The sequence below is a fragment of the Lucilia cuprina genome, chromosome 5 (assembly GCF_022045245.1).
Source record: "Lucilia cuprina isolate Lc7/37 chromosome 5, ASM2204524v1, whole genome shotgun sequence".
NCBI classification, from domain to species: domain Eukaryota; kingdom Metazoa; phylum Arthropoda; class Insecta; order Diptera; family Calliphoridae; genus Lucilia; species Lucilia cuprina.
In genome coordinates, this window is record NC_060953.1 from 4,331,075 (window position 1) to 4,355,426 (window position 24,352).

Genomic DNA, 24,352 nt, shown 5'->3' on the forward strand with positions numbered 1-24,352 from the left:
GATTAATTAAACAAATTAAAAAGTTTTAATAGAAAACGAAGTCCGTTTTTAGGTCGGGATTATAGTCAAAAGCTGGAGTGTAGTTAAACCCCCGTTTGAACTAACCTAGCCTTTTGCTGGTCTAGTTTATTGTTTAATCTACAGTCTGGACTACAGTGTAGGCTATAATCTAGTCTATAGATTGGTCTAGATAAAGTCTGGTCTATAATCTAGTCTATAGTCTGGACTATAGTCTAGTCTATTGTCTGGACTATAGTCTAGTCTATTGTCTGGACTATAGTCTAGTCTATTGTCTGGACTATAGTCTAGTCTATTGTCTGGACTATAGTCTAGTCTATTGTTTGGACTATAGTCTAGTCTATTGTCTGGACTATAGACTATTCTATAGTCTGGACTATAGTCTAGTCTTTAGTCTGGATTATAATCAGGTCTATTGTGTGGACTATAGTCCAATCTATAGTCTGGACTATAGTCTAGTTTATACTCTATGCTATAGTCTGGATTATAGTCTAGTCTATTGTCTGGCTAAAAGTCTAGTCTATAGTCTACTCCATAGTCTGGACTATAGTCTAGTCTGGACTATAGTATAGTCTATAGTCTGGAATATAGTCTAGTATATATTTTGGACTATAGTCTAGTATATAGTGTGTGACCATTGTAAGTCTATAGTTTGGACTATAGTTTAGTCCAAGTTTGGACTATAGTCTAGTCCAAGTCTGGACTATAGTCTAGACTATAGTCTGGACTATAGTCTCGTCTACGGTATCGACTATTGTCTAGTCTGGACTAAAGTCTAGTCTATAGTCTGGACTGCAGTTAAGTGGACTATAGTCTAGTCTATAGTGTGAACTATAATCAAGTCTATAGTTTGGACTATTGTCTAAGCTAGTCTAAAGTCTGCAAGTCTAGTCTACTATACTATATAGACTAGACTAGACGATACTCCAGTCTAGTCTATAATCTATAGTCTGATCTAAATTTTTGATATATTTCCTTTTTTTATATGAAAAATTTTCGATAAAATCCTTTTTATATAGAATTTTTTTGATAAATTTCCTTTTTATAAAAAATATTTGATAAACTTCATATTTATAGGAAATTTTTGATAAATTTCCTTTTTATAGGAAATTTTTGATAAATTTCCTTTTTATAGAAAATTTTTGACAAATTTCCTTTTTATAGGAAATTTTTGATAAATTTCCTTTTTATAGAAAATTTTTGACAAATTTCCTTTTTATAGGAAATTTTTGATATATTTCCTTTTTATAGGAAATTTTTTATAAATTGCCTTTTAATAGGAAATTTTTGATAAATTTTCTTTTTATAAGAAATATTTGATAAATTTCCTTTTTATAAGAAATATGTGATAAATTTCCTTTTTATAGGAAATATTTGATAAATTTCCTTTTTATAGGAAATATTTGATAAATTTCCTTTTTATAGACGATTTTTGATAAATTTCATTTTTATAGGAATTTTTCGAAATATTTTCTATTTTATAGAAATTTTTCGAAATATTTTCTATTTCTATTTTATAAAAAATGTTCGAAAAATTTCCTAGCTTATAGAAAATTTTCAATAAATTTCTTATTTTACAAAATCTTTTAAATAAATTTCCTTTTTTGGCAATTTTAGAAAAATGATTAATAAGATATTTTCGATAAATTTCCCTTTTATGGGCTTATTTTGTTAAATTTCATTTTTATAGGATGTTTTCCAAAAATCTCCTTTTTTAAGTTATTTTCAAATTATTTAAATGTCTAGATTTCTCAAATTGTTTTACCACTGTCCTCTGTTTAATTATTTTTATTTTTTTAATAACTAAAGAAAAAAAACACTTTTTATATTTAACATATAACTTTTTTATAGCTTCTTTAGAAAAAATTCTCTAATTCCAAAATTTCAAACACAAAAAAACACGTTTTACTTTTGTCTTTCCTTTAATACTTTATTCGCGGTCGTTTTTACTTATTTTAAGTAACTGTCAAATTTTGACAGTTTTAACGGTATTTATTACTCAATAACTACATAACAATAACAAACAAACAAATCGATAAAATCGAGAAGAAAAACACTTGTTTTCTATTTAACAGTTGGTTTCTATGAAAGAATGTGTGTTTTTTTTTTTCAAAAGGGGTATCAGTTGTTTGCTTGGGTGTAAGCGTGTAAAAATTTTTAATTATCTTAAAAATGCAAAACGCGTTAATAGAATGCTAACAAAAATAAAATTCAAATACATATTGGTAAAACAAACAAATCTAGAAAAGTAACAACAACACATTGTTAAGAAGCATTAAGAAGAAGCAAACTAAATAAAAAATTCAATAAAAAACGAGTTTGGTTAGGAATTTTAACGTTTATTTTTGGAGCTAAAAATAAATCATTTTAAAAATAAACAAAAAATGGCAATAGACTAGATTGTAGTCTTGCAATAAATTAGAATAGTCTGGCAAATTAGTGTATTACTAGTCCGGACTGTAGAGAAGTCTAAAGGCCAAACTAAAGACTACAATATATATAGACCAAATTACTCTATAGACTAGAAATTGACTAGACTATAAAGTAGACTGTAGTCCAGACTATAGCCCACACTATAGGTTAGACTATAGTCCAGACTATAGACTAGACGAATCTATAGTCTGCACTATATATTCTATATATGTATATATAGACTAGGGTCCAGACGAATGTCCACACTATAAACTAGATTATAGTCCAGGCTATAGACTAGACAATAGTCCAGATTATAGACTATAGTCCAGACTATAGACTAGACTATAGTCCAGACTATAGACTAGACTATAGTCCAGACTATAGACTAGACTATAGTCCAGAATATAGACTAGACTATAGTCCAGACTATAGACTAGACTATAGTCCAGACTATAGACTAGACTATAGTCCAGACTATAGACTAGACTATAGTCCAGACTTTAGACTAGACTATAGTCCAGATTTTAGACTAGACTATAGTCCAGACTTTAGACTAGACTATAGTCCAGACTTTAGACTAGACTATAGTCCAGACTTTAGACTAGACTATAGTTCAGCCTATAGATTAGACTATAGGCCAGCCTATAGATTAGACTATAGGCCAGCCTATAGACGAGACTATAGGCCAGCCTATAGACGAGACTATAGGCCAGCCTATAGACGAGACTATAGTCCAACCTATAGACTAGACTATAGTCTAGCCTATAGTCTATACTATAGTCCAGTCTATAGACTAGACTATAGTCCAGCCTATAGACTAGACAATATTTCAATCTATAGACTAGACTATAGGCCAGACCAAAGACTAATTTACCAGCCTATAGACTAGACTATTGTATAGACTTAAGAATTCAGAATTGGATTATATTCAACTCCAAAGAATAGGTAAAACTTTTTCTCTCTGTGTATTTTCTTCTACATTTTATGTCATCATACTTGTTTTCTATTACTACTACGTTATTATTATTTTTTTAATTATTCTAATTTATTTTCTTTTTATTTAATTTAACTTAACAATACGTGAAAATTTTGTTTAAACAATTTCTCAGCAGCTAAGGGGAAGGGCAGTAGACTAAGTTCTGTGCAAAATAATAATAATAATGGGATGGGAACTTTTAGAAAATTATTTGTGTTGTTGTGAATGTTTGCCTAGAAATAGTAATTAAGATTTTTTTGTTCAGTTTAATTAGATTGTTTTTCCAGAACAGAAAATAATATAAAAAAAACAATGATATCTAATACAAGATATCACAGCAAATTAGAGACGTCGTTTTTTTTTTGATAATTATAAGTTTGTGTAAAAAAATTTGTTTAAATAAACTAAAACAGGAAGAAATTGTAAAATTAACACACACACCTTAACATTGAATAAAAAAGTTATGATCTCATACTGGTATAACAATTTTATTTATATTATCAATATCTATTTCTAATTTTATTGCCCTTTTTTTAAGGGGAAATTAATAGAATTATCAACAAAAAAGGGATATAAAATTTATTTTAGTAGAAAAAGGATATTTTACGCATTTAATTTTTATTTGGCTTCCAATTCTATTTAAAAGCAAAATGTGCCAATTTTTTTCCTTTTTTGTTTACTTTATCAAAAATATAAAAAAACGGAAATAAAAAAAACTGCCAAAAATACTTGTTCGCCTTATAACCTTGACCAATCCTATATTTTTGGTGGTATGTAAGTTGAATGCCTGGTATTTTTAAACCACCTTCTATTTTTGGCACTTTCCCCATTGTATTTCATATCGTTTTTGCCTGCCTTTCCAAAGAGCACGCAATGGGTTGACTGACTGAATGAATGGCACACACATATACACATCAAATACAATAGTTTTTTTCAAGTCATTTGAAAATATCCAACAAAACAGCAAAATTTTTTTTGGGGTTTGTTCAGTTATCTAAATGTCAAATGTGTTCATACCGCATGTTTTTCATAAAATTTTCAAAACTCTATCACAAAAGATTAGATTTAAATTTTGAAAATTTAATGAAGCATTAACTAAACTTTATTGTTTAATTAAGGGAAAAAACTTATTTATAAAGTCATTTTTTCGAGGGGGTTTAATGTATTATAAAGGAGACGCTAATTTCCAACAAGAAGTTAATCTGCTTTTAAAAGTAGGACTTTGCTATAGACTAGACCGTAGTTTAGACTATATACTAGGATATTAGTCAGATCATAGACTAGTCAAAAGTCAATATAAGTCCAGAATACACATAACGCTGTAGTTTATAGACTAAATAGAAAAATATTGACTAGACAATAGTCCAGACTATATACTAGAATATAGTCCAGACTATAGACTAGATTATAATCCAGACTATTACAGAATTGACCATAGTCCAGAATATAGACTATACTATAGACCAGACTATACACTAGACTATATACTACACTATAATCCAGATTATAGACTACACTGTAGTCCACACTATAGACTGGGCTATAATCGAGACTATAGACGAGACTAAAATACCGATTATATATTAAACTACAGTCCAGACTATGGACTGAATTACAGTCCAGACTATGGACTGAACTACAGTCCAGACTATGGACTGAACTACAGTCCAGACTATGGACTGAACTACAGTCCAGACCATGGACTGAACTACAGTCCAGACTATAGACTAGACAATAGTTTGGACTAAAAACTAGTTTATAAACTAGACTATAGTCAAGGCTATAGACTAGACTGTACTCAAGACTATAGACTACAGCCCGGATTTTAAACATGACTATAATTCAAACTGTAGACTAAATAATAATCCAGGCTCTTCATTTTATACTAAAGTCAAGACTATGGACTAGGTTGTAGTGCAGACTTAAGGGAAAACTATATACTAGACTATAGATTAAACCAAATGTTAGTTAGTTCGTTAGTTAGTTAATTAGTTATTTAGTTAGTTAGTTAGTTTGGTAGGTATTTAGTTAGTTAGTTAGTTAGTTAGTTAGATTAGACTATAGATTAAACCAAATGTTAGTTCGTTAGTTAGTTAATTAAGTAGTTAGTTAGTTTGGTAGGTATTTAGTTAGTTAGTTAGTTAGTTAGTTAGTTAGTTAGTTAGTTAGTTAGTTAGTTAGTTAGTTAGTTAGTTAGCTAGGTAGTGAGTTAGTTAGTTAGTTAGTTTGGTAGGTATTTAGTTAGTTAGTTATTTAGTTTGGTAGGTATTTAGTTAGTTAGTTAGTTAGTTAGTTAGTTAGTTAGTTAGTTAGTTAGTTAGTTAGTTAGTTAGTTAGTTAGTTAGTTAGTTAGTTAGTTAGTTAGTTAGTTAGCTAGTTAGTTAGTTAATTAGGTAGTTAATTAGATAGTTAGTTACTTTGGTAGGTATTTAGTTAGTTAGTTAGTTAGTTAGTTAGTTAGTTAGTTAGTTAGTTAGTTAGGATGCAACTGGACCTATAACTGACCTGTTGCGCACCGTCTCCAGTGCAAACGGACACACCTGTCTGACATATTACTTTAAGGTCTATCGGGATGCTACTAGTACTGATTGATATATAAGTCGTTAATATAATGGTTCCTCGTATAGTCAACGGCATATGCTATATCCATAAGACCCTTATGAATAAAATTAAGCAACTGATGTATGGTGTGTTTTGTGGGCATGACAAATTATAGGGATTTAAATACGCATTAAAAGTTCATCAGCAAACTTTTTAAGTTTTAAATACCAAAGACTATAACATGTTTCCACGTGTTGTAAATAAGTTTCTGGGGAAAGAAAAAGGGGGAAGCTATATATTTAATATATTTTCCCTCAACTAAAGGATTTTTACCCAAAAATTTCTTTATAAAAGTGCTTTTGTTGTAAGGTTTTGTAAATGAAATATATTAAACTTTAACCCCAAAAAAAAATTACATTGTAAAAATACCTTTAAAAGCTGCTTGGTTACCGGAAAAACGAAAAAAAACTTATATTTTGCATAGCTACTCCTTACCATAGTTACACGTGAAAAACCAAGCACATTATTTAAAAATTGTTGGGTTTTATACAGTTTTTTGTTATAATTTATTTTAAAATGTGGTAACATATTAAATAAAGTACAGAATTTAAAAAGATACTCACAGCTTTTGTGTTAGATGAATAGCGAAAAAGAAGAGTTTTTGAACTTTGAAGTGGCCTCCATCCAAACACAGCATGAGTAGGGTGTAAGAATTACAATATAAAATCTTGTTAGTTTTTTCTTTTCACATGTTTTTTTTTTCTTTTAGTAACAGACTCAAGACAATGGCAAGTGTTGGGCATATGATTATGTTAATAAATTTTAAATACAATAGAAAATGATTGTTTGTAAAGATACAGGTTAGAGATGAAAAGATTTTTAGTTCTATTCTATTTATTCTTAAAGTTAATAGTTGTTTTTTTCATTTAACCAAATCAATATTGAAATAAATATGTTTGTTTTTTGACCAAAAATTTGTTTTAGATAATGTGGTGGTTCAAAGTTTTATTATTGATTAGTCCGTATTTCTGTGCTATTTCATTTATGCTATTACTTCGTGGTGAATGGTGGTTATTTGTTTACATTTATATATAGCCTTTTGATTAGTTTAACAAAATAACAGATATTTGTTGTGTGGGAGAGTGTTTGTTTAACTGAACTTGAACTGATCTAGAACTGAACTTGAACTGATCTAGGACTGAACTAAACTAGAACTGAACTAGAACTAAACTAGAACTGAACTAGAATTGAACTAGAACTGAACTAAAACTGAACTAGAACTGAACTAGAACTGAACTTGAACTTGAACTGAACTAGAACTGAACTAAAACTGAACTAGAACTGAACTAGAACTGAACTAGAACTGAACTAGAACTAGAACTGAACTAGAACTAGAACTGAACTAGAACTGAACTAGAACTGAACTAGAACTGAACTAGAACTGAACTAGAACTGAACTAGAACTGAACTAGAACTGAATTAGAACTGAACTAGAACTGAACTAGAACTAAACTAGAACTGAACAAGAACCGAACTAGAACTAAAGACGAAACGAACTAGATCCATTTTTTTCACTCATTTCGTTAATATGTCCATTTCATGATCATCTTTGCTATCAATTCTAAGTGAATAAATGACAGTTTGTTAACATTTCTCTTTACTGCTGTTGTGAGTGATAACGTTGCCATATTAGTAAGAAAAACTAACAAAATTTTGTTTACATTTCAAACAATTGTTCTCTAAATAAGGTTAACAAGTCATTGTACTTTATTTTTCATAAAATTGCCAACATTTTACTTTAATTACAATATTCTCATTTACAATTTTTCATTTAACTTGCACGTTGCACTAAGTCTAACGTGACAAAGAGTAATTTAATACTTTTATGCATATATTGTTTAAGCCTATATAATAATTTATTTTTTATATTTTTTCTTCTTGCTCTTTTGTTTTATGATTGTTCAATAAATCTTGAGCAGAATTCTTTTTTTAATATTAAAAACATCACATAAAAACTGCTAAGCTATAAATCATATACAACAAAAAAAACATAAAATAATCATTATATTTTAAACAATAGAACACAAATTTTCAAAACTCTATACACGTAGTAAATCCACATGAGTTATAATAATACACTCACTTCATCAGTATTGACTGGGTATTTGTATTAAACAATTGTTTTACTTCCGGTTTTTAGAATATATCTCTTTTTTTTGGTTTGTCCCCCTTTAAATGGAATGCATCTTACTCGAACCATTGGAAAATATTCAATATTATGATTACATACATAGGAATTTTTAACTTTGTAGTTTGCTGGGTTATTAAAATGCTTTTGTTTTTAAAAATTTTCAGTTTGAACCGTTTAATGAGCAGGCATGCGAGACGTATGCACTTTTTCTCTTTAAGCCATGAAATTGTTTAATAATATTTAGTAAAAAAGTTCAAAAGTTGAGCTTTAAATTGATATTTTGTTTTTATTTTTAATTTAATTTTTTTTTATAAAAAAAAATATTTTTTAAAAACTAAAGGCGTTAATAGAAAGATTAATTATAGACTAGACTATAGACTAAGACTATAGACTAGACTATAGACTAGACTATAGACTAGACTATAGACTAGACTATAGACTAGACTATAGATTAGACTATAGATTAGACTATAGACTAGACTATAGACTAGACTATAGACTAGACTATAGACTAGACTATAGACTAGACTATAGACTAGACTATAGACTAGACTATAGACTAGACTATAGACTAGACTATAGACTAGACTATAGACTAGACTATAGACTAGACTATAGACTAGACTATAGACTAGACTATAGACTACAATATTGACTAGACTATAGACTACAATATTGACTAGACTATAGACTAGACTGTTGACTAGACTATAGAATAGACTATAGACTAGACTATAGAATAGACTATAGACTAGACTATAGACTAGACTATAGACTAGACTATAGACTAGACTATAGACTAGACTATAGACTAGTCTATAGACTAGACTATAGACTACACTACATACTAGATTATAGACTAGACTATAGACTACAATATTGAGTAGAATGTAGACTACAGTATAGACTAGACTATAGACTAGACTACAGACTAGACTATAGACTAGACTAAAGACTAGACTAAAGTCTACACTATAGACCAGACTAAAGTCTACAGTATAGACAAGACTAAAGGCGAGACTATAGACTAAACTATAGACTAGACACTACTCTATATACTACACTATATACTAGACAATAGATTACACTGTAGATTAGACTATATATTATATTAAGTTTTCCTTAAGATTATTTATACAGTGATGTTTTCTAATGACAACTATACATGTCTTAACAAAAACCTCTAGTCTGGCATCCTTTTTCGTATAAATGGTCAAGGCTAGTATTCAGATTAAAGAAATGGCGTCACAAATTGTCAAATTCCAAAGACCAAGTGCCTTAAAAATAACTAATAAAATTAAAAATAAACATAAATTAAAAGTGTTAAGAAGGTTTCAAAAACAACAAATAAACAAAACCAAAACGCCACCACAAGTAAACATTTGTTTAAGAACAGAGAAGGAAATGTAAGTAAAAAAACTAATAGTTAATGTTTAAAACTAAATAAAAATTCCAAAGATTTTTGTTTTAACACTAATGTTCTATAGAAAATTTTACATTAAGATTTTCTCTACAGAAAACTTGTTTATGTTTAATATTTATATAGAACTACATTTACCATTCCTGTGGTAACTTAAATGTTTACAACTTGTTGTTGTCCTCTCTTTCTTATAGTGTTTACATTTAATACCTTTACAGTTATTATTGAATTTTTGTTGTTGTTACTTTTATGTCATTAATATTTGGGATGGGTTTTTAGCCTAAAAGTGTGAGTAAACAAAACAAAAACATAGACGAAGATAGAAACAAAACAAACTAAATAATAACAATACACAAAAAAAACCTACCAAAATATTATAATTATTTATTTGTGTTGGTGTTGTTGTATTGTTGTAATATAACGGTAGTTTTTACGTCACCTATATTAATTCCAGGAAATTTCGTAATTTCTCTTTAACTAGAAATACTCTCTCTCAAAAAATAATAATAAACTGGTAGGTATTTATTGTTGTAATGTTTGAGGTTGTAATGTTTGTTGTGTCGTCATATATTTCGTTTAACCTTAAATTAAACAAAACTTAAAAAAAACATGAAAATTTCATTTAAATTTTGAAAATGATTTCGAAAATGAAATGATGATGCGGCAAAAATAAAAAAATAAAGAGAAAATTACTATTAAAACGCTTAAAAGTGAAAATAACTAAAAAATTTGCTTAAAATTAAACAAATTTGTTTAAAATGAATGAAATGAAATTAAAAAAAAACTCTATTTTGTAGTAGCATTAATACAAATCTTTTACAAATTTATTTTTAGTACTAATTAACTTAAAATTTCTATAAAGAAATAAATCTTTACAAATTCAAAACCCTTTTCTTATAACATTAGTTTACTCTCTGCCAATTATAAATTTATGGACTAACAACCTCTTTTTATGTTTTTGTTTCTATTCAAATAAATATGGGTCAACAAATTTTTACTTCTGTAGCTACATTAATAAACAACTTCCTTTATACTTTTCGTTTCTATTACTATTTACAAAAATAAAAACCTTTTACAAGTATTTATTTAACTATTTACATGTCTATGTCTGCTAACTGCTAATTAGTGTGTTTTTCTCTTAACAAAATTCATATTTTCCTTTAGTTAAATGTTGTTTTTTTCACCATAACAAGCTAAAATTTTAAATAAAAAATGGTTATACATAGTTATGAATGCATTAGGTTTAAAGGGCTTAAGTGTTTTTAAGCATTAAACCACCCAAAAGAAGTTTATGTTCTAAAGAAAATTTAGTTTTTACAAAAAATTTCATTAATATCAAGAATTTCATTTATGTTGTCAATTCAAAGTGAATGTTTGTGTTTTGTTTACATTTTTTCTATTGTTGAGCTTCTAGTAAAGTTGCCATATTGGCAATATAAACTAATGTTATTATGTTGTGTGTGGGATATAGTTTGTTTACATTTCTAACTGCCGGTCCACACTAGGAAACTTTTGATTTTGCGTGAGAGTGAAGGAGAAAGAATATCATTCATCTCTTTCGCGGTACGCAGTTTCCCGTACTCGGAAACTTGTTTTGTTATTCTTCTCATTCGTACAACAACAAATCAATGCAATTAATACGTAGTTTCTGAAAGTTTTTATGTTTGGACAATAAGGAAACTTCAAAAGAGAATTATGAAAAAAGTTTCTCAACAAAAGTCTTTAAAATATAATTAATAAAACTCTTTTTTTTATTAAAATAGTTTAAAATATCTATTTGCACTTTATAAAGCACAAAATTCCCAAAGTTTTAAAACTTTTATGCTGCCATTTTGTTGCAATCAAGAGTTGCCAACTTATAGAGTACTTGCCTTATAAATTGAATAAACTGCGGTGTAAAACTAACAAGCATAAATGTTAACAAATGGAAAGTATAAACGTTTTTAATGTAGAATAATGTTAATATTTAAAATATAAAAAAAACTATTTCTATTTGCACTTTATGAAGCACAAGATTTTTAAAGTTTTAAAACTTTTATGCTGCCGTTTAGTTGCAATCAAGAGTTGCCAACTTATAAATTAGTTGCCATATAAATTGCATAAACTGCGGAGTAAAACTAACAAGCATAAATGTTAACAAATGGAAAGTATAAACGTTTTTAATGTAGAATAATGTTAATATCTAAAAAAACTTATTTAAAATAAAAAAGAAAACTATTTCTATTTGCACTTTATGAAGCACAAGATTTTTAAAGTTTTAAAACTTTTATGCTGACATTTAGTTGCGAATAAGAGTTGCCATATAAATTGCATAAACTGCGGTGTAAAACTAACAAGCATAAAAGTTAACAAATGGAAAGTATAAACGTTTTTAATGTAGAATAACGTTAAAATATAAAAAAACTTATTTAAAATATAAAAAAGATAGTTTTTGCTTTATGGAAATTTTAATTAAAAGAACAAAATTTGTCATAACATTAATGAATACTAAACAAATTATTAGCTAATTGAAAAATTATATGATTTTCACTTAAAAAGTTTAAAAAAGTAATAATTCAAAAAGTTTTCTTTTAATTTTTTTTTTTCAAATTAACATTTTCACTTTTTTAAATTTTTGCTTATAAAACAACTAAAAAAATCATTAAACTTTAAAAATATGCAAGCCATGACTTTTATTATTTAGTGTCATCGTTAAACATTTTTTTTACTCTTTTCAAAATATACAATTATTCAACATTTTACTATTTTTGGGAGAGAAAAAAAAAACACTTTCAATTTAATTTCTATTTTTTTTTTTGCCATGTGAACACGTTTTATATTAAAATTGTTTTATAAAAAAGCAAAACTTGACATGTGAATTTGTATGTCTATATAATTTTAAACATTGATTTGTTTTGAATTAGTTTTCGTTAACGAAAACGTGCATATTTATCATGACAAATTTTCAAACTTTCATTAACACTTTTCAAAAAAAAAGTGAAATTTTTCTTTTATTTAAAAAATTAATGTATTTAATTTTTTTTCAACTTAACAAGTGTACATTTATTAAATTTTTAATGTACATAGACTCATACATGTTGAAATTTAAGTCTCATTTGAAATAGTATTTTTCAATTAGTTGTGCTACGCACTAAATAATGTTAATAATTAAATGTGAGAAATATTATTAACAATTGTTGTGTGGCGGAAATCTTAACAATTCGTTAATTGTTAAGTTGGAAAACTTGTGCTTTGTTAAAGTTCAAATTGTTTGAGTTGGAGTCATTGATATCTGTTAGGTGTGTTTAAAGTTTTTCCTCAAACTTAGCTATGCAGTAGAAAAATGTTATTGACATTACTGATTTCTAAAGCATAAAGTTACCAGACTTTGTTTAATCATTTCTTAATATCAAACTTATCAGACTACTTTACAAAATCGATTATTTGACTTTTTCTTACTTGAAAATCGTCTTGTTAATACAAAATAGTGACTTTATCGACAAAATTTTTTTTGTACAAAAGTCACTAAAATTTTCTTTCCAAAATGATCTGTTAAAGATTTTTGATAAAAATGATAGTAACACACCAATTACTAAATAAATAACAAAAATATTTTTACTTCCAAGATAACACCTTTTTTCGAAAAACGTTCTTATAACTCAAAGAATCCAAAATTTAATTATTTTTATTCTCTAAAGAGAATTTCTCTTTACAACATGAACTCTTGCAGATAATTTGAATAAATTATGACAAAAATTGAGCTGCTGCATAAGTTTCATAAAAATTTTTCATCCCGTGCTGCCATATTTCTTTTGAAAATGGTTTTATTGCTCAAAAAATCCCACAACTTAATAATTTCTTTATAATTTTGTTCTGTTAAGAGAATTTTTCTTTCCAACGGCAACTGCTAAGTATTATTAGGGATTATAAAAGTAGTTGAGCTGCTGTATAAAATTCATTAATATTTTTAATCCAATGCTGCCATATTTCCTCGGAAAATTATTTTATTCCTTAGTGAATCTTAATTTTTTAAAATTTCTTTTTAACTTGCACTTTTAAGAGAATTTCTCCTTCGAACATGAACTAGTAGAGATTATTTATAAGGATTATAAAAGTACTTAAGCTGCCGTATAATTTTTATTAAAAATTTATATCCAGTGCTGCCATATTTCTTAGGAAAATAATATTATTCAAAACTTTTAAATTTCTTTATAATTTTGTTCTTTTAAGAGAATTTTTCTTTCCAACAGCGACTGTTAAAGATTATTTGAATATTTTTCATTCAATGTTGCCATATTTCTTCTAAAAATTATGTTTTTCCTAAGAAAATCTCATGTTATTTAAATTAGATTGTGTAAATAGCACTGTTAAAATAATTTTTCTTTCTAATACGTACTGTTGTAGATTATTTTTAGGAATTATGAAAGTAGTTATGTTGCTATATAAATTTCATTAACGGTTTTTTCCAGTGCTGCCATATGTTATCGGAAAAGGGTTTTCATTCTCAAAGAACACAAAAACTTTAACATTTCTTTGTAATTTCGCTCTGTTAAGAGAATTTTTCTTTCCAACAGCTATTGTTAAAGATTATTTGAATATTTTTCATTCAATGTTGCCATATTTACCCGAAAAATTATGTTATTCCTGAGAGAAACTCATGTTATTTAAATTTGTTTTTGTAACTTGCACTGTTAAGAGAATTTCTCCTAAGAGCATGAACTGTTACTGATTTTTTGAAGGGATTATAAAAGTAGCTGAGCAACTGTATAAGTATGATTAATATATTTCATCCAATGCTGCCATATTTCTCCGCTAAATAGTTTAATTCTGCAGAGAATTTAAAACTTTTATAATTTCTTTGAAACTTGCACTGTTATGAAAATTTCTGCTGTTAAACATAAACTGGTAAACATTATTTTAATGGATTATAAATGTAAAACACCAGTTGCATAATATTATCAAATGTGTCATTCTTAAATTTCCGATTTTCCCAAAAAGGTGGTAGGTAATAGTAGACTGCTATTTCTGGAACTTGAATTTTAATACTAAGAGAATCCAAACTCGATCTGTTGGATATTTTGTTTATATATGATTATAGTAGATCAATTTGGGTATAATTCCTATTAACCTTTTTTAGCTCTTCTACTTTAAATTAATCTAATCGTTTACGGAATTTCAAAAGTTTATATTCTAGATTAAATATATAAGTTTCTCTAACTCCCACTGGAGCATACGGCGTCCTAGCGATTTGTTAGCAATTTGAGTTTTAGGTGATGTGAGTTGCTAAACCTCTTCCCCTAGCTTAGTGATAGGTCTGCTCTGTGGGTTTAATAGCGCGGTTCGGACATGATTTAGCGGTAGTTGCCTACTTTCTTGAGACGTCTGTAAGACCATGCAGGTTACATGGCTGGTCTCCTTTTAACTTTAGCTAGCTTGAGGCTAAAGCCATTGCCCAGGGAATACTTGGTCATAGTTCGCTGTCTATACTTTTCACAGAGGATTGGTCCTGACCACTCCCAAGTGTTTGGCAATCCGAAAACTTCTTACCTGTGTAAGGAGCCCCCTCAATTTGCCAAGAGCCCCCCAATTTGCCATTTTTAGATTATATTTATATAATGTTATCGTAGATCACTTTTTGTACAAATTTCATTCAACTTTGCCTCCGGTTACTTCTTCAACTGGAAATTGAAATCATAGCAAACTTATCCTTGATCAGGATTCTATTACATTCTATTACGTGGAAATTGTACTATTTTTTATGTTATTCGTATAATTTTTAAAAATTTATTAATTTTATTAGATATTTATCTAATTTTTATATATTTTCTTTTTTGCAGATCACAATTAACAATTTAAATCTATTACTAACGACGACGTGATACCAATTTATTGGGGTAAGTTTTGAAAAATTTAAATAATTTACTTGATATTTTATATATGTAGATTATTACTTTAAATTCCTAATAAGAAAGATCTCAGTTGAAAATTAATGTCTAAATTAAAGAAATTAACTTTTTAGATCAATCAACAAGATCAGCAAACAAATTCGAAAGTGATCGTTATGTAAATTTAATTTTTTTTAAATTCCATTGAAATTTCGGTAAATATCGGGTGGTGTTATTTAGTTAGTTTTAAAGAAGGATGCCCAGGCCTCTATTGGGCTTATTGTGCGCTCCTTAACTTGTGTTTCAGTTGGGAATCGAACACACCTTTTTCGGTCTACCATACTAAGTTTGGCGTTATTTAACCTCTGGTAGGATCTTTTAAAACTCGGTATTTAAGTTTCAGTAGATCTATTCTTTTAACAACTTAAAGATCGGATCATTTTCAAGCTTTAAAATTTCTTAACGGTTTTTAAACATCTGATTATGAAACAAGTAATATTTCTATATTCGGCTGTGCCGAATCTTATATACCCTTCACCAAGTATGTTTTAAAAAACAGTTTTTATTTATTTTGTATCTCTGCACACATGTCACACATAACATACACACAAACAAATATAAACTGTAGCAGAAAGAAATATTAACCGTTGTACTGTAATACCACCGTCAAACTGCATTACCACCCTCAAACAAATATGAGCTGTATTACCAACATATTACTGCTTTATCTCCTTGTTCTTGTTATACCCTCACCTTCGTGAGAACAGAACAGCACCCAAACATACAAAAAAAAATTCACAGCTGAATAAAACCAAATACATCTCCACACGCACATGTACATCTTTATCCAATTCACAGTGTTTTTGTTGCTTTTTTAACAAAGCATGAAAAAAATGTGGCTTTTTTGATGAAATTTTCAGAGGTTGTCTCGGATTTTTGCTATATCTCCGTTATTTATAGACCGATTTTGTTGATTTTAAATAGTGATCTTCTTGAAAGCATGTCTAACTGAATTATTGAAGATTCGGATCTCGCCGATATCCGGGGACCTCTAAAAACTGATTTCAACTGACAGACAGACAGATGGACAGACAGACGGACATGGCTTAATCGACTCCGCTATCTATAAGGATCCAGAATATATATATACTTTATAGGGTCGGAAAATTATATTATAGAAATTACAAACGGAATGACAAACTTATATATACCCTTCTCACGAAGGTGAAGGGTATAAAAATACACATAATTCTTATCCAGAGAATTACTTTCCCTTAATTGTTATTAAGGGAACATTTCTGACCCATTATTTGTTATAAATCAAATGATCACACTTACTTGCGGCCTTTATTTGTTTTGAACATTGCAACTCTAAACGATCGTTATACATACATATGCATTCAAAACCAAGCCCAAACCATAACATATATAACAGTTACTGAGGCGGGCACTACATACGTCCATCATTTATTTTAAAAAATGTTACGTTTATAATTTCCAATATAGAAAAAACAACAAAACAAACCGGTGCCATTAAAAAGTTATTCAACGTAATCAAAACTCATATAACAAATAAATAAAATAAATTTATTTGAAAAAAAAAAACTGGCTTTTTATAGTAGTAGGCCTGTTACTGCATTCCTATGACATTTGTTAGGTTATGTATAAAATATAGAAAAAAAAGAGGTAGAGAGAAAGAGAGTAAAAAGGTGCATAAACGCTTGGGTGATTGCATTTTTATTGTAAACAAAAACAATATTGTTGTTGCCAGATTTTGGTGACAAATCTAAGAGACCAAGATCAATATAAACTTGTTTGGTTGGTTAGTTGTTGCAATAACGATCTTTTAAATCTGTATTTGATTGCATTTTGAAAGTTTTGCTTAATGCTAAATGTTATTTATTAATTTGAATAGTTTTTGTATTAAAAAAAAAATTTTTAAATTTTTAAATTGTTTAAAATTCTAAAATTTTATTTTAGTTCTATTTTATTTGCATAATAATATAATTTATAACTTATTTGTTTTACTTGTAAAACAATGAGAAATTTTTATTATTATTAATAGTTTTTTTTTTTTTTAAATACTCATATGACAATATTTATTTTGTTCTTGAGGTTTTTACTTGGAAACTACGGAGCAGCAGCTCCCAAGAATAATAACCACTAGATAATTTCATTGTGCGTATGTAAATATAGAAAATAAAATGTGTTTCTATTATGTGAATGAATTTAAAAGGGTAATGCAAAAGGAGCTAATAAACTGAAGTAAATTAGATCTCATTAAGCCAAATATAGACAAATTGATATCAATCTCAGTTTTTCGATTGAAACCAAACTCACATCGAATGAAGATAAACTTTCTATACTTAAAGAGTTGCCATTATCTAGTTAAAGATTCGGACTACTTAATGTATTTAAAAAGCTCTAAAAAGAGGCATATTGGAAAGCTTAACTTCGTCCACTAAATGCATCAGAATTGCATCTATACTCAGTTTGATTAAAAACAAGAAACTCAGTCTGATTGAAGCCACAATCTGTCTACTTGAAGAGTTTATTAGGGTCAAATTTAGAACAACTTAAGATCTTTAATTGAAGTCAATCTTGGGCTAATTGAAGTCAGATTCCGTCTAATAAAAGAACTTCGATTGAAGTCAAACTCAAGGAATTTTAAAATCTCCAAATGAAGACAAACTAAGTTTACTTAAAGAGCGGCAATTTTAAACGTTGTTCCTAGAAAGTCGAATTCTGAACCAAACACATCCTACTTAAAGAGCTTTGTCCGATTTCAGAGAGAAACTCTGTCTACCTTAAGAGTGTCTTAGGGTCAAATTTCGTACAACTTATAGATCTCTAATTGTAGTCAATCTTAGGCTGATTGATGTCAAAGATTCCGTCTAATAAAAGACCTTCGATTGAAGTCTAACTTAGTGAGCTTAAAAACTTCCTTTGTCTGTTAAAAGAATTCGTATTAAAACCAGACGCCGTCTGCTTGATAGGCTATGATTAGGGCCTAGGGAGTTTGGCCCAAAGTTGAAGTATCTTATATTTAAAAAGCTCTGAATAAACCCGATCTCTGACCGAGAAAAATTAAACACTTTCGACTAAAAGATCTTCGTTCGATTAAAGCTAAATTCAATTTGTTTAAAGTTGAGCATAAACTCACTCAGATACGAAACACTTAAACATTTTAATAAGCTACGATTTCAGAGAAACTCTGTCTGATTGAAGCCATAATCTGTCTACTTAAAGATTTTCGTAGGGTCATATTTCATAGAACTTATTGATCTCTAATTGAAGTGAAACTTAAGCTGATTGAAGTCAAGTTCCTTTTAATTGAAAAGCTTTGATTGAAATCAAACTAAGTCCGCTTAAAGATCTGCAATTCAAAAACCTTCAATTGAATACAAACTAAGTCCGCTTAAAGATCTGCAATTGAAGACAAACTGTATCTAGCTTAAAGAAATCGTATTAAAGCCAGACTCTGCTTAATAAGCTATAATTGGATCCAAACTTTGTATACTTAAATAGCCTTCTTGGACATGCAATACGGTCTTCTTAAAGAGCTCCGATAGAAACCAACTCACTCCAGTGCCCCTTATTGACTCAAAGGACTGACTACTTAATAAGAAGCTCAAACTAGAGTCAAAACAAGTCTACTTTAAAAGCTCCCATTTATGCCAAATTCAGTCTTTAAAAAGGGCTCTCATTGAAGAAAACCCGTTTATACTTTAAAAGCTACGATTGCAAGGAGCTTCAATTGAAGGCAGATTATGTGTCTTTAAAGAGCTCCTGTTGGAGTCAAATTCACTCTACTTAAGGAGTCCAAGTAATGCTAAACGCTGAACTCTTTTTACCGTAAGAGCTCCAATTGAATACAAACTCAGTCCGATTGTTGCCAAAATCTGTCTATTTAAAGAGCCGCCCGTTGAAGACGATCTCTATTTACTGAGGAAGCTCGAAATTAAGATGAACTAAGTCTGCTTAAAATGCTCCTAGGATTGAGGCCAAATTTGCATTTAAAAAGCTCCAATTGAAGACAAACTCAATCTACTTAAGAAACTCCAATTAAAGTCAAACTATGCCTACTTAACAAGTTAGTATTGGAATCAAATTATTTCTATTTTTAGATCTCCGATTAGAATCAAACTTTGTCTACTTATAGAGTCTCTTTCTGATTATTGTCAAACTCTGTCTATTTAAAGAGTCCTCTTTTGAAGACGATATCTATTTACTTAAGGAGCTCCAAACTGGAGGACAAACTGAGTTTACTTAAAAAGCTCTCATTTAAGTCAAACACAATCTGCTTAGACAGCTCTCGTTAAGGCCAAGCCCGATTTACTTAAAGATTAAAGCTAGGCGTGGTACGATCGAAAATAAACTTGATATAAGATAGGCGTCTGAAGCCATATTACGTCTCTTACAAATATGTCTACTTAAAGAGCATCGTTACACTTAGTCAAATTAAAGTCAAATTTATTCTTTTTAAAGATTCAGTCAGATTTAATGAGCTTCGATTTAAACCAAATTTCAACTGAAATTTTTATATTATATTCTGACAGCTTCGACTTTAGAACTGCGATTGAAGGTAAATTTTGTTTGAGAACTGTGTTAAGAGAACTCCAATTAGAGTCAAACTTTGCAAAAATTTGTGATTGAAGTCTTACACTTAGACAAATTAATGTCAAGTTTATTCTACCTAAAGAGTTACACCGATTCAGTCAGATTTAAGAAGCTTCGATTTAAACTAAATTTCAAATGAAATTTTAATATTATATTCTGACAGCTTCGACTTTAATACCCTTTATTTCTAATAATGTTCATTATCCGAAAATGACAACACACAACTCTTTATTTGAGTGAGAGACCATTTTAAAATGTCATTTCAAATGCTAAAACTACAATAATAACATGGAAAAAAATAATATGATGACGACCCAAGACCAAAGACGACATAGTCGACTACTACAATATAGAAATATTTTTACGTGTTTTTTTTTGTTTTTTGTTGTATTCTTTTCTTCTTCACTTCTTCTTCTCTCTATGCACAACCAGTAATTGTTGTTTTTATACCCTTCACCTTCGTGAGAAGGGTATATATAAGTTTGTTATTCCGTTTGTAATTTCTATAATATAATTTTCCGACCCTATAAAGTATATATATTCTGGATCCTTATAGATAGCGGAGTCGATTAAGCCATGTCCGTCTGTCTGTCTGTTGAAATCCGAATCTTCAATAATTCAGTTAGACATGCATTCGAGTGGATCGCTATTTAAAATCAGCAAAATCGCTCTATAAATAACGGATATATGAGCAAAAATCCGAGACAACCTGTGAAAATTTCATCAAAAAAGCCACATTTTTTTCATGCTTTGTTAAAAAAGCAACAACAACACTGTGAATTGGATAAAGATGTACATGTGCGTGTGGACATCTATTTGGTTTTATTCAGCTGTGTATTTGTTTTGTATGTTTGGATGCTGTTCTGTTCTCACGAAGGTAAGTGTGTATAACAAGAGCAAGGAGATAAAGCAGTAATATGTAGGTAATACAGCTCATATTTGTTTGAGGGTGGTAGTACAGTGTGACGGTGGTATTACAGTACAACGGTTAATATTTCTTTCTGCTACAGTTTATATTTGTTTGTGTGTATGTTATGTGTGACATGTGTGCAGAGATACAAAATAAATAAAAACTGCGTTTTTAAAACATACTTGATGAAGGGTATATACGATTCGGCACAGCCGAATATAGAAATATTACTTGTTTTTTTATAATATTTTTGTGTAATATTACGTTAATATGATGATGATGATTATTGGGGAAAACTGAAGAAAACTAAATGTAGGTCAGTCTTCATGCACATTTTGTGGCAGTGAGCGCATTGAGGGGCTTAAGCCAATAACGTATGACTGACAGAATCAACTAAATGCATGTTTTTCTTTTAGTATGAATGTATGTTGATTTAGTTGTTTAGCTTAAGAAAGAAATACAAATGTTACTAAACTAAAAACAAACAAATGTTAATAAAACAGAGTTGATGTTAAAGATGTAAATCGAAAAGCATAGAAACATATTAAGTTAAAGTTGAAGCTAGAATTGGTTGGAAGACTTCTTTCAACAATGGGTTTTTGTGAAATTGTTACTACTTCTTTTTTTTTGTTTTCTTCTTTGTTATCATTTACATCTTTTGCAGGTAATGTGGTGGCATTAGAATGGTAGGAAATACAAATCATTTGAAATCTTCAACTTTCATTTTGGTGGTTTAATTGTACTAGTTGTATGCTAAACTAATTAGTGTTTTTGTGGGGTTTTAGAAGTAAATCGAAAAAAAAAGTTTTACAATCCAACTCAAATATCAACATATATTAGGTGAAAGTTTTTCCTTTCGGAGTGTTAAAATTAAAACAATTAAACGTTTATTTTTTTAACGCTTTATTTTTAAGGGTTTAAAATGTTATAGTTTTCCGGTTTTTGATTACAACTATAAGTTAACAATCGGGAAATCACGTTTAGTTTGATAATAATACAAATCTGGCAACCCAAAAACAGTTTGAAAAGTACTTTAACTAGTTAAAGAGAGTTTAAATAAAGCTTGGATTGATGCTAAGCTCAAGCTACACTTAGAGCTAAGATTAAGTCCTAGCTAGTCTAATAAAGAGGTGCAATTGAAGCTAAACCCAGTCTACTTAAAAAGGTCTAGTCAAAGCCAAGTATAGGCTACTTTAAGAGCTCAAGTAGAATTCTACTTTGTCTACTAAAAGACCCCAATTAGAGTCCAACTAAGTCTACTTAAAGCGCTGCGATTAAAGCCAAATTCAGTCTAGATAAAAAGCTCTGATTGTTGAGAAAATCAATCTTACCAAAGAGCACCGATAAAAGCCAAACTAAGTCTACTCTAATAGTTCCGTTTGTGTCCAACTAATGATCCTCGGTCGAAGTCAAAGCTTGAATTAGAGCCAAAGCAAAGCTACTCTTACAGATAAGATATAACAGATAAAGAAACTGGGATTGAAGTCAAACCTAGTCGACTTAAAGAAGTCAGCTTATAACCAAGTTTTATCAACTTTTAGAGCTTCAGAACTTTGCCTATTTGAAAAGCTCAGTTTGAGACCAACTATTTCTACTTAAAGCGTCTAGATAAAAAGCTCAGATTGTTAAGAAAATCAATCTTACTAAAAAACACCGATAAAAGCCTAACTAAGTCTACTCGAATAAGTCCGCTTGAGTTTATTAGCTAAACCCAGTCTACTTAAAAAGCTTTGGTTAAAGCCAAGTTTAAGCTATTTTAAGTAAAGCTCTAGTTAGTCATCATAAAAATCTGCGATTGATGCGAAACCTAGTCGACTTAAAGAGGTCAGGTTATAACCAAGTTCATTCTAATTTAAGAGCTTAAAAACTTAGTTTACTTAAAAAGCTCTGTTTGAGTTCAATTATGTCTACTTAAAAAACTGTGATTAATCCAATTCAATATAGATAAACAGCTCAGAATGTTAACAAAATTAATCTACCTTATGAACTCTAATTAAAGCTTACTCTAATAGTTCCTATTTACCCTCATTAAGGAGCGTCTATTCAAGGTTAACTCAATCCGATTAAAGTCAAACTTAGTAAAATCGAACTCCGAAGATGCTCCTATAAACCCAACAAAGTCAATCTTAATCTACTTACAGAACATTAATTTAAGGCATTGACTGAATTCACTCTCAGTCTTCATAAAAATGTCCGTTTTAAGGCAAATTCGGCTAACGCACAAAGAGCTACAGTGCAAGTTAAACTGGGTTTTCATACTTAATCATAAACATAGTCATAGTTTAAACAGCTCTAATTCAAGTCAAGTTGGATCCAATTGCTATCAAACTTTTTTACCTTCTTAAAGTGCTTCGATTACGCCAAATTGGCTCTTCCTTCCTCGATTGAAACGTAGTCTTCTTTAAGAGTGTCAATGCAAGCCGAACTGGGTTTTCATTTTTCAATTGAAGTCACACTCAGTATTCTTCTTAAGAAACTCCGATTGAAATTCGATCGACATAAAGAGCTTCAATGTAAGCCAAACTAGGCCTTACTACTTCAATTGAAGCCAGACTCAATCTTCTTTAAAATGTTCGAATTGGCAAAATATAAAGAATGAGGCCAAACTCAAACGTCTTAGAAGTTTCTGAATGAAAAATTTGTTCCATCTAATGAGCGTCAATGTATGCCAAACTGAGTCTTCCTTTTTCGATTGAAGCAGAACTAAGTTTTCGTAAACATTGAAGTTAGTTAGTTAGTTAGTTAGATAGATAGATAGTTAGATAGATAGATAGATAGATAGATAGATAGATAGATAGATAGATAGATAGATAGATAGATAGATAGGTAGATAGTTATTTAGTTAGTTAGTTAGTTAGTTAGTTAGTTAGTTAGTTAGTTAGTTAGTAAGTTAGTTAGTTAGTTAGTTAGTTAGTTAGTTAGTTAATTATTTAGTTAGTTAGTTAGTTAGTTAGTTAGTTAGTTAGTTAGTTAGTTAGTTAGTTAGTTAGTTAGTTAGTTAGTTAGTTAGTTAGTTAGTTAGTTAGTTAGTTAGTTAGTTAGTTAGTTAGTTAGTTAGTTAGTTAGTTAGTTAGTTATTTAGTTAGTTAGGTAGGTAGGTAGGTAGGTAGTTAGTCAGACAGTCAGTCAGTTAGTTAGTTAGTTAGTTAGTTAGTTAGTTAGTTAGTTAGTTAGTTAGTTATTTAGTTAGTTATCTAGTAAGTTATCTAGTTAGTTAGTTAGTTAGTTAGTTATCTAGTTAGTTATCTAAATAGTTAGTTAGTTAGTTAGTTAGTTAGTTAGTTAGTTAGTTAGTTAGTTAGTTAGTTAGTTAGTTAGTAAGTTAGTTAGTTAGTTAGTTAGTTAGTTAGGTAGTTAGTTAGTTAGTTAGTTAGTTAGTTAGTTAGTTAGTCAGTTA

General features: G+C 29.0%; 1 protein-coding gene across 1 annotated transcript in view; it reads left to right on the plus strand.

Annotated features, from left to right (window-relative positions):
* The window catches only part of LOC111677156, a 37,910-nt gene that overhangs the window by 1,763 nt on the left and 11,795 nt on the right, over positions 1-24,352 (plus strand). The window contains exon 2 of the mRNA XM_046951561.1: positions 15,378-15,434. The gene's annotated coding sequence lies outside the window, so the exon portion shown is untranslated. The remainder of the gene's footprint in view (positions 1-15,377; positions 15,435-24,352) is intronic.